Here is a 12,372-nt window from a genome sequence, read left to right as displayed (position 1 = left end):
CGCAACGGCCGGAGCTACGCTGATCTGAAGCTAGGAGCCAGGAGCATCTGCTGGGTCTCTCACATGGCTGCAGGGGCCCAAGCACTTGAGCCATCTTCCACTGCTTTCCCAGGCCATAGTAGAGTGGTAGATTAGAAGTGGAGCAGCCAGGGGCTGGTGCTATGGCACAGTGGTTTAAAGCCCTGGTCTGAAGCGCTGGCATCTCATATGGTGCCGGTTCGAGTCCCACTGCTCCTCTTCTGATCCAGCTCTCTGCTATGGCCTGGAAAAGCAGAAGATGGCCCAAGTCCTTGAGTCCCTGCATCCACATGGGAGACCCAGAAGAAGCTCCTGGCTCCTAGTTTCGGATCAGCACAGCTTTGCTGTTGCAGTCATCTGGGGAGTGAACCAGCGGATAGAAAACCTCTCTCTGGGCCGGGGCGCCGCGGCTCACTAGGCTAATCCTCCACCTTGCGGCGCCGGCACACCAGGTTCTAGTCCCGGTCGGGGCGCCGGATTCTGTCCCGGTTGCCCCTCTTCCAGGCCAGCTCTCTGCTGTGGCCAGGGAGTGCAGTGGAGGATGGCCCAGGTGCTTGGGCCCTGCACCCCATGGGAGACCAGGAAAAGCACCTGGCTCCTGGCTCCTGCCATCGGATCAGCACGCCGGCCGCGGCGGCCATTGGAGGGTGAACCAACGGCAAAGGAAGACCTTTCTCTCTGTCTCTCTCTCTCACTGTCCACTCTGCCTGTCAAAAAATAATAAAAAGAAAAAAAAAGAAAACCTCTCTCTGTCTCTACCTCTCCCTGTAACTCTTTCAAATAAATAAAATAAATCTTAAAAAAAAAAAAAAAGGAAGTGTAGCAGCCGAGACTCGAAACTCGAGCTGGCACCCATATGGGATGCTGGCATTGTAGGCGACGGCTTTGCCTGCTATGACACAGCACCGGCCCCTCACTATTCTTTCACTACTTATAATGATGTCACTTCCCAATCCTGCTATTGGTACTTTGTGTCTTTTCTCCTTGTTTTCTGATAAGTGTGTCCCTTGGAGAGAAATAAAATTGACAAATTTCTAGCCAGGCTTTTGTCCTATTTTGTTGATTTTTGCTTTGATCTTATTTCTTTTTTAACTTTAGCTCTAGTTCACCTTATTTTTCTAGTTTCTTTACACAGAAGTTGAGATCATTAATTTAGACTGCTCTCTCTTAATACAGATATTTGGTGCTGTAATTCCTCCTCCCCCAAATACATCCCACAAATTTTAAAATGCTGCATTTTAATTCAATTTGAAATGCTTTGGTTTCTTCCTTGAAATGAGGTATTTTAAATTGTATTATTTAGTTTCAAAATCCTTGAGGAGTTTCTTTATACTATTGATTCTAATTTAATTTTATTGTGGTCAGAGAACATATTTTCTAGGACTTGAATTCTTTTAAATTTACTGAGGTTTGTTTTATGACCCAGAACATGGTCTATCTTGATCATCTGCCAATCTGCAAGAGAAAGCAAACCCCATCAGAGAACAGAGACAGAACACAAGAAATCTTCCATCCACTGGGTCACTCCCCAAATGCCAACAACTTGGGCTGAAGCCAGGAGCTAGGAATGCAATGTAGACTTCACACACGGCAGGAACCTGATCTTTGAGCTACCACCACTGCCTCCCAAGAGCCACATTACAGGAAGCTAGAGTCAGAAGGCAGAGCCCAATATCAAAACCAGGCACTGTGATATGGGACATGGTGTCTTAACCACTAGGCAAAACACCTGCCCAAACGTGGATATTTTTCGGATATTCATCTGTGATCAGTGTTCTGCACGCACCTGATAGGGGAGCCTGGGGTTCTCTCTCAGCAGTTCACTTATCAATACTCTGTCTGGAAATTCCAGACACCTTGAACTCCTCGCCTTTCCACCTGTGTCCCCAGTCACGAAGTCTGGCGAGCTCTGCCTGGCTTTCCTTTGCTTGCATCACAGACTAGAAACTCTTCAGGGCACCAAGTTGGCATAATCGCAGGGCTCGCCTCATTGGTTTTCCATCTCTGAGTTGGCCACTTTCCTTTTTTCCTGTTGTCCATGTCTTGAAACCATTGTTCTATATGTTTTGTCTGCTTTTTCTCTCTTTGCTTCAGATAGGATGGTGAATCTCATCCCTGTGACTCTATTGTGAAACAGAAGCCTCTATGTTATTTTTAAACTTCACAACTGCTCTGTGAGCATTATTTTGTATTAATAGTGTGCTTACATTATGGGAGGATAATTGGAAGGACAGAGAGATTTAGTGAGCACTCCAGGATTCGCCTGTAGGTCCATGTCAGTCCAGAGTCTATGCTAGCATCATCAGGATATGTCTCATAGGGTTACGACACCGTATCTCACAGGCATGCCTACGAAAGATCAACCCCAAGTCTTCTTCACTTGAGGCCCAATTCTGAGGGCACTCACTCTGTTACTTCTTCAACCCTAATCCAATCAAACAGCAAGTATGGATGAAGAGAAGAGGAGGTAAGAGTGAGAAGCTTCAGACTCAAGGCAGAAAGGAGGACATAGAACTCGATATCTAGTGGACACCTCCCCGATTTTCAGTAGAAATTAGGCTCCCAGCTACACGACAGCTATTCACTGGCAGCCTTCCTATAGTTGAGAAAACTTGGTAAGAATCAAATGCCAGGGAGAAACAGAATTATTGTTTTCTCAAGTGATTCACTGGGTTACAATTTGAACACAAAGAAAGGCAAGTGTCCACTTCAAAACGAAAGTAAAGAGGTAATAGTTGGAACAGGAAAATGAAGTCCAAGCATGAGCACCGAGCACAATGTCCTAAACAAGAGTATTTGGGAGACAACTCAATGCTGAGCCCACAATGTCAGGTTCAAGGGTGGCTGAAGGTGAGCGATGCAGACCTGTGCAGATCTAGGCTGGCCAGGAAAGGGGCAGTCATCAGCTGTGGCAATGTGGAAATGAAGAGTGGAAGGACTTGTTTGCTCCAGACACCCCACCATGGTTGCTTTTCAAACTCATTGGAGACTCTCACATTAGTTACAGACAGCACATAAACACACAGTCAGTGCCACAGAGGAAAGGGATCCAGGCACTGAAAACGGCTCAGCCTGGGAGGCTTGGTGACAAATTCATATTCATGGGGCTGACAGCATTTGAGGAGGCAAGTTTTTCATATAGAAAACATACACAACTGAAGGAGGACCGAAAAGTGTTCTCACTGCCAGGGTTTCTGCCATGGGCCTAGAACATAAAATTCTTTGAAAATAAAGGGCCCTTGGCGCTGTGGAGCAGCAGGTTAAAGCCCTGGCCTAAAGCGCCGGCATCCCATATGGGCGCCGGTTCGAGTCCCGGCTGCTCCAATTCTGATACAGCTCTCTGTTATGGCCTGGAAAAGCAGTAGAAGATGGCCCAGGTCCTTGGGCCCCTGTACCCACATGGGAGACTTGGAAGAAGCTCCTGGCTCCTGGCTCCTGGCTTTGGATCGGCACAGCTCTGGCCATTGCAGCCAACTGGGGAGTAAACCAACAGAATGGAAGACCTCTCTCTCTGTCTCTCTCTCTGTAACTGTGTCTTTCAAATAAATAAAATAAATCTAAAAAAAAGAAAAGAAAAGAAAGGGTCCTTAGAGCTGCTTCTTTCACAAAGACCAGAGAAGGTTCAAACACGAGGCCGGATCCAAGGCCGTACTCCTTCCAGGAAGTGCTACAGAGGCGTGCAGGAGAGGCAGCTCCAGCAGTGTTCAGTGGGAATCGTGCACCTTGCGATACGTGGTTCACAGAATAAGGAACACTACGTGTCTGTGGGCCTGTGTTGTGGCACAGTGAGTTAGCCACCACTTGCCACACTGGCATCACTTCTTAGGTGTCAACTGGCATCCCAGCTGCTCTGCTTCAGATCCAGGTCCTTACTAATGGGCCTGGAAAAGCAACAGAAGCTGGTCCAAGTACTCAGGCCCCTACCAAACCCAGGGAGACCCAGATGGAGCTCCTGGCTCCAGCCCGGCCCAGCCCAGCCCAGCCCTAACGGTTGTGACCATTTTGGGGTGAACCAGCAGATGAAGTCTCTTTCTGTTAGGGTTGAGAGGACCTGACGGTTGGCAGTGGCATTTCTCAAGGTCATTTCATGACTGGATCATTTTCAACCTCCGGGTCCCAGCTCAAGTGTTGCCTCTGAATAGCCTTTTCTCACTGTCGATTCTAAGGGGCCTTCTGTACCCTTCCCCCGCCCCATCCTGTGTCTATAACGAAACAGCCAAACTGTCTGGATTTGAACCTTGATTTGGCCACGAATTTGCTCTGTAAATCTTGGTATCTTGTTTTTGTCTGTCACCACTTCCTATTGACAGAATGGTCTTAACAGCACCTATCTCTAGGGTCACTGTAAAAATTAACTGGCTTCATTTTAGGGTATACCTACAAAATTGCCATTTTGTATAATAAATGCTTTTACATTATGTTCACATATTGAAAATTTCACACAGATCAGCTTGAAATATACACAAGTCCTTGGCAGAAGGTAAGTGACAGAGGTTTTAGGTATTCTAATTCAATCTTTATAGGTATTCTACTTCAATCTTTAATTACTTTGTTTATCCATTAACTCATCATTTATACCCTGCATTAGAAGGTAAGCCTCTTGCCCAGCCTTAGCCTTCTTCTTTGCCACACTGTCTACAGCATCTGGTACAGTCCCCAGCACACAATCACTGGTCAATAAATACTTATTGAGCAAATGGACAGGACATTTGTCTCTAGCCCTGTAAATGAGACATGGGCACAGGGACCCCTGCTGAGAGTCATATTCCTGCAGCCAATGGGATGTCCATTCTTAACCGATATGTCTCTGTGGACAAGTAACAGCAAAAATAACTCTGCAGGATCCCAGTACTAACCCACCAGGGCTCCTTGCTTGCATCTGTGCCCCTGCTGACAAGGTAGGGCTTGAGAGAGCTGATGAGTGTGTTCCCTGTGGCCTTCACACAGTCACGTGCTCCTGGGCTGCAGACAACAATCCTGACTTCCCAAGAGAAGCAGAGCTGCGCCATGAATAAAGAAGAAACGCACCCTGTGTCTGTGTGTTTCTCTGAGGGTTTGGGTTTGTGTATTTCATGGCCATAATGACAGGGGTGAGCTAGGCTTTGGAGCCGAGTTCCCCTCTTTATTTAGGTCGCCTGGAAGCCAGCCTGGTGGGACAATTGCGGAGCAGAACCACTGTGGGAGAGGGTGTCTCTTAGTGAATCCATGGCCCAGGATCTAGGGACTCACATTCACATTTCTGACATGAAGGAGGCCTTAATGCAGGCCACACTGTGCCAGCAGGTGGCTTAGCATTTTAGGGAAGTGTTTTCTGCGGCCATCGTTTCAAGTCCTGGCTCCTAGACATGCCAAGGGCCCCAGGGTCTGGGCTGCTGGCGAATCCTCCATCTATGAGCTCAACATGCTCTCTCTAGGCACCAGGACTACTCCTTTGCTTTGTAGAGTAGGGCTTAAGGCCAATAAATAAATAAACAAACAAACAAACAAACAAGCACTCTGAGTTGTCTCCCCACAGATACTTCCTGGAGGAAGGATATGGGCTGGGTTGGTCCCTTTATGGAAGGCTTTGTGCTATCATTCTCCTAACAGCTGTGCGGAGTCCCAGAGGCCCAGCAGCCAGGAGTCAGAGGCCCAGAGAGGTGTGCAGGGATGCGTCTGGTGGACCTCTCTCAGACCTCTGTACAGGACCTCGCTCCTCTCTCCCCCTTGGTGGCTGCACCTCTGTGCTTTCCCCCTATGTTCTCCCCTCCCTGTTAGACTGCGCACTCCCCCTCCCCTGCTTTCTGTTCCCAGGGCCTCGCAGTTTCTCCCCCTCTGCTCCCACTGCATTTCAGCATCTGGCCCCAGAGGCCCGGCAGAGGCCCACACTCAGTTTCTGCAGCTCCTTCACTCTTGGCCTGCACTGCGGCTTCAGTCTTATCCCCACTCCCAAATGCTGCTTGCCCTTTTTAGATCTCAATTCCTTTCTTGACCTTGCTTCCTCTGCCTAGTAACTCCTTCTTTACCCAATAGACTTGTTCAACTCCAACCCACCTTTGAAGCATGAGCTCCAAAGGTCACTTCCCTGACTCCCTTTAGCACATTCTCTCTTCTTGGTCCGGGCCCTTAATATTACTAGGAAATTCACTAGAATTTTCCTTCTAGAGCGGGTGCTTCTCCCAGGCAGGCATCACATTTCATTTACCTCTGTGTCCACGGTTCCAAGTCTGGAGCTGGGATGCTACACTATACTCAATAAACAAGAGTGAATGAATGAATCTGAGGTGTGCAGAGTGTCAGATGCTTTCCTCTGGAAGGTCCACGCTCCTGGGAACACCTGGCAATGCTGTTCTCTCACTTAGCATCTTAAAGCAAAGGACCCTGCTCAGACACACTCTCGGCCTATTACTTTGTTGCACCCAGTATCAGTCCCTTGTGCAGAATGGAAGTCAGAAGGAACACGTGGGGATAACAGAATGCCCCCCAACGCGTGCCTGGCAGTCTTTCACTGGAAATCCCCTGCACTCTTGGGCCTCCGACCTTGAACGTGGCAGTGCTAGGCTGCTTCTACTGACAGGGACTACCCATTCCTGACCAGTGTCCAGGGTGGGGAACTTCAGCTTTCGGCTGGCTGAAGCTCCCACAGGGGAAGGGAAGCAGTTTCTGGCCTTCAACAAAGCTCACTGCCCGGGATGACTCCAGGTCCTCGTGGCTCCCACTGCCCAAGAGCAGCTCTGCTACTCATTCACTTCTCAGTGTGCCTTAACCATGGAAAACCTCGGTTCTCACACCCACCCCCTCAGCTTTTGCATTTTCATTCTAATGTCCTAGTATTTTGCTTTGGCCATGCTCCTGCTTCCATTTCAATAGAAATACTGAGGCCTGGGATGTGGTTGTTCCCCTCCTAGCATTTTGACACTTAGCCTGTCCCCAGGCTCACTATTCATCCCAGATTGCCTGGGACAGTCCCGATTTACACACATTTCCCCAGTGTAATTATTAATAGCACCTCTTTCATTCTGATAAGTGCCCTAGAGTGGATGATAAATTGTAGGATCACCCTACCCATCTCGGGCTTTTCCTGCTTCTGTCTCGGAACTGACAGCTCACTCACTTGTCACACCCACCTTATAATATGCTGAGATAGGACAATTCCCATCCTGACCTACTTCTGTCTGTTCCCCAGCATTTGGGTTGCTGGGCAGAGTCAGTGAACGTATTAGAATGAAATTCCAGCCGGCTGCCCATGTTTCACAGCCGAGGCTGCTCATTGCTCAATACACATATACACACATACACACATGCACACAATGGAAACAGCACCAGCATCCTTTTATTTAACAAAGAGACCTGCACGTGGTAGAAAGAGGGGGAGGCAATGGTTGGGCGGTATTACAATGATAGATGTCAAACAGTGACATAGAAAAGAATTATAAAGGACCAAAAGATAGTGCCTGCTGGTGATCAAACCCTTTTTCTCCAATGGCATGCAATCCATTTTCCTTTCAAATCCCAATCATAAAGGGAACAGACATTTTTTTTTGCACAGACATTGGCACAAATAATACTCACAAGGTCTGCCCAGTGGATGCTCATTACCTAAGCCAGCTTCCAAAGAGCTCTCTCCTAAGCTAAGCCCCATGAGTGGCTCACCTCATGGCAAGAGGGAACATTTGCCTGTTAGCAGTGTTTCATCAGCATAGCTTTCCATTCCGCTTCCTCTGAAACCCGCAGAAGCCTAGAGGTATTTGATCTAGTAAGCACTTTATGCTGAAAATATCCCTTACTTAAAATGGTTTCATTATGCCTCCAGAATGGCTCCAAATAGCACTCCAGGGTTACAAGTTTGTCTGACCGGGTAAAGGTATCCATTCCCACCCCCTACACATGGCCAGAAATCTGACTCATCCAAGAAGATCCCCTGACCTTCAAGTGGGGTTGAATGAAATGACTTTTTTCCTCTTGACAATCACTTCTAACCAACATCTCTCAAATAAGCAGAAATATGAGCATAATTCTGCCCCAAGGACCATCAGCCTGAAAGAGAAACACACGCCCAGCTCCTCACTCTTCTGTAGGAGCTAGGGCTTCCCACACAGGCATCGTGACTAAGTTGCTGGTGTGCTGAGGCACAGACCTTGTCTTTGGGTGGCCAGGCTGGGTTCTGAGGCAACCAGAACTCACAAGCTGATGTACCTAGGACTGAGTAGCCCCCACGGCTTTACTCCAAGATACTGTGCAATTCAAACGTGTTCATGTATGCCATGGCAGGAAGATATTAGGAAGTACTGCCAGGAATCAACACACACATATGGCATTAGCACCAAATATAAACCTGGAGATGAATTAAAAGGGAAAAATATGTCATTGCTATCAAGATTAACAAGTCAAAAGAACAATGCCAGGTAGAGAACTGTGTGAATAATGCAAAATAAATCAGTTTTAAATGGAGCAATAAATGCCCTGGACGTGAACACCGAGAGGAATCCATACGCTGTCCATTTTGTCACTGATTCTCACCACTTCTCACCTCCGCTGTGGGTCAGATTTGCACCGTTACCTTCCGACACCTTCCCAGTCTGAGAACAGGAAGGCAGCCGGACACTGTGGGAAACGCTTTGGCCTGGACATCAACCTGGCTCTGTAGCAGTGGTGAGACGGTGGAAAACTCACCACCCCCTAGGTCTATTTCCTCATCCTTCTGTGAAGGGTCGCTACAGTCCTTTCAGTAATCAAAATCCATGACTCTTGGACAGTGGACAAACATCACTACCAGAAAGAAGAGAAAGAAAACAAGAGAAGAGAGGAGAAAGAAAACAGAAAAGGGAAGAGGAGGGGAGGGGAGGGGAGGGCAGGGGAGGGGAGGAAGAGAAAGAAAAGAGAGAGAAGAAAAGAAGAAAGGAAAGGAGAGGAGAGGAGAGAAAAGAAAAGGAAAGAAAGAAGGAAGGAAGGAAGAAAAAAAGAAAGAAAGGGGAAATCGATTGGGTTTACTTAAATTTGAAAAACGATCCTTCGACTCAGGGCTGCTTTACTTAGCCAGCCAGGAGTAGAGACATGACCCGAGAGTAAGACAGGCCTCTGGGGCTGACCCATAATCATTTCTCCCCTTACTCCAGGCCCAGAGGAGGAGGACATTTACTCCCTGCAGTCAGGCAGACCACAGTGGCCCGTTCTCACCTTGACACTGAGTTGAAAGGATGAGTTTCCCTTCTAAGACTTTCACTGCCAGTGGGAGTCACTTCAGCCTAGTGGTCTCCTGCCACAACAACGGAGGAAGCTGTGTGTCCCAGACGGTGCAGCAATGGAGTGGTTCTCCAGCAGCCCTGGGAAGGAAGCAGAAGCCCCCGCCAGCTTCCCTGGGAAACACATTCTGGTTTCGGGAGATTTGGAAGTGGTTCATTTCTGCAGCACAATGTAGTTTAGCTTGACTAACACAAAGGAACATCAAATGTTAATGGAAAATGCATAGCAGGAGAAAATCATATGTTCATTTCAAAATTCTTTTTCCCCAAAATGAGTTTTCTTTTTCTAAATATGCCCATTTATTTACTTGGGAGGCAGAGACAGAGAGGGAGAGAAAAACAGACCGAGCTCTCATCTGCTGGTTCACTGCTGGCTATGGCTGAGGCTGGGTGGGGCCAAAGCCCGGAGCTGGGAACATAATCCAGATCTCCCAATTGGATGGCAGGAACCCAAGTGTTTGCCTCCCCGCCGTGATAAGTATTAACAGGAAGCCTCTGGGGTCAGCCCTGTGGCACAGCGGGTTAACGCCCTGGCCTGAAGCGCCAGCATACCCAATGGGTGCCAGTTCTAGTCCTGGCTACTCCTCTTCTAATCCAGCTCTCTGCTATGGCCTGGGAGAGCAGTAGAAGATGGCCCAAGTCCTTGGGCCCCTGCACCTGTGTGGGAGACCTGGAGGAAGCTCCTGGCTCTAGGCTTCAGATTGGCGCAGCTCCGGCCATTGCAGCCATCTGGGAAGTGAACCAGCAGATGGAAGACCTCTCTCTCTGTCTCTACATCTCTCTGTAACTCTGTCTTTCAAATAAATAAAATAAATCTTAAAAAAAAAATTTAACAGGAAGCCTGAACCAGGAGCCAGAGCCACAAATGGAAACCAGGTACTCCAATGTGGGATGCCAGTATCCCAGCCAGTGCCTTAACTGTAGACCAAGTATCTGCTCCTCAACTTCTTATCTAACTTCATTTTCAGTGCCCTTTTTGAAGTTCCCTAGTTCATTAACTCCACCCAGTCACCCCACTATGAGCATCTGGTCGTTGTTACTTGCCTCTTTAGAAAACAAGCCCCTGGGAAAGAAAAACAGATAGGTGAGGTCCTTCTGCTACTCATGTGTTTGGGCCATGTTGAGTGGCATAACAATTAGAGAAATTGAGGCTGCCGGTCTAACTATCACTTGGTGATTCTGATGACAATACGAAGGTCACTGTTTCCATGCAGATTATGGGAAGAAAAACTATGAAAGAGGAAGAGGGAAGCAACCACATCCTTTTGTTATTGCGTCACACTCATTCTTGGCCTCCCTAACCCAGTGTCACGTTCTTTGACCCCTTTCTCCATGGAGATCTGGAGTGGCCCTGATACCTTTGTCTTTTGCTTGCCTGCACTTTCAATATGATGTGGAATTCTAATGCCAGAGGCCCCTCAGCACCTCTGCTCAGTAGAAGTGGGTTGAATGGTAGCCGACGGCAGGGGGTGATAAATGTAGCTTGAGCTGCCTTTCCCCCAGAAAACTGCAAATTGCCTGAGCAGCACAACCCACAAAAGGTTCCCGCGGAGTGAATTTATCTTGCATTGTGAGTCGAAAGGGAAAGAGGAGAGACCAGCCATTCTATTTTTGCAAAGTCACTTTCGATCTTGTTCAACGTGCAGTCTGCACATCTTTTAAAGGGGGCGCCAATGGGCAAGGAGACCAGCCCAGGAACGCAGAACAGAAAAGGGGATTTATTTTTAACACTGTTGGAGTTCACGATTGTGTGAGCATTTCAATTTCAAGCCCCTCACTCCTGAGTAATCATTCTGTGTTCTGCTGGAGTGTCTGTTGTATCACCCAGTAGCACAGGCTGGAGGAGACCATGGCGTGGAGCAGGAGACACCGCCTCACAGCAGAGGGACCGCTTCCCTTTCTGTGATATCAAGAGCAATGCTCCCATCAGTGGCCGCCGTTCTCTTTGATCCTTGCTGCCTACGTAGATCACTCCCTTCCAGACAAAACTGCATGAATTCTTCATGGGTCTGCCACAGCACCTACCATTTGGAATCTTCCCAAGTGTTGAAAGGCAAAGAGAAACTTGGTGTACGACAAGCTTCATTAGACCAAGTTTACTGTCAGGTCTTCGGGGCAAGTCTTTCAGATCCGCCTTCCCCTAGCTCTTGGGATAACTGACAATAATAGCAGCTTTTCTCAAGAAAGCTAGGGTTTCTGTAGGACTTCATAACAATACTCTAGCCATTGCTATTACGTGACTCTCGGGTCTTTTTTGAGTTTTAAGATAAGTCCAGGGGCTTTCTTTCATTTTTCTTATTATCTGGAAAGCATTCTCTACTCTGATAGACCCAAGTCTTTTCCCATTTTTCTACCTACACCAAAATAACTTCTCTGACAACTCCAACCCACAGAGATTTCCCTTCCTCCAAAAAGTGAATACTTAGGATCTGAACCACTCTCTTGCTCCTCACTGTAGACATGTGCTAGTCTCCTGGTTCATATCTCAGGTTCAACCCCAACCCCATTAAAAAATGAGCTTGGGAGGTTGGTGCTCCTCTCCATATTTCAAATTCCTCCTTGTAAAGTGGAAATAATAATCATGACGCCTACTTCATGAGGTCATTGAGAGGATTAAGTGACATAATGCATAGAAAAGGTTCATCGCAATGTCTAAAAATATTTGTAACAGTGTTTGTTCTTATCATCATTCTTCATTATAATTTATGGACACTCCCTCTCTTACTTTGTAGATTGCTACCTGCAGCCCTTTTAATTAGAGCCTTTGAGGGCACATCAGTGACTCCACTCCAGAATTTATTGTACCTAGGATTGGATTTTTGGGAAACAAAGGGAGAAGCCTGTTACTATATATTTTGTGTATTTGGTTAGAAAAATGTTTCTGGATGGGCCAGTGTTGTGGTATAGAGAGTAAAGCCACAGCTTGCAATACTGGCATCCCATATGGGTGCCAGCTCCAATCCAAGCTGCTCCACTTCTGATCCAGCTCGTTGCTGATGGCCTTGGAAGGGCAGCAGAAGATGGCCCAGGTGGGAGGCCCAGTTGGGGCGCCTGGCTCCTGGCTTCAGCCTGGCCCAGCCCTGGCTGTTGCAGCCAGTAAGGAAGATTCATTCATTCATTCATTCTCTCTCTC

The sequence above is a fragment of the Oryctolagus cuniculus genome, chromosome 13 (assembly GCF_051225735.1).
Source record: "Oryctolagus cuniculus isolate XC-2025 breed Fujian yellow rabbit chromosome 13, ASM5122573v1, whole genome shotgun sequence".
NCBI classification, from domain to species: Eukaryota; Metazoa; Chordata; class Mammalia; order Lagomorpha; family Leporidae; genus Oryctolagus; species Oryctolagus cuniculus.
Note: the sequence above shows the minus strand (reverse complement) of the source record.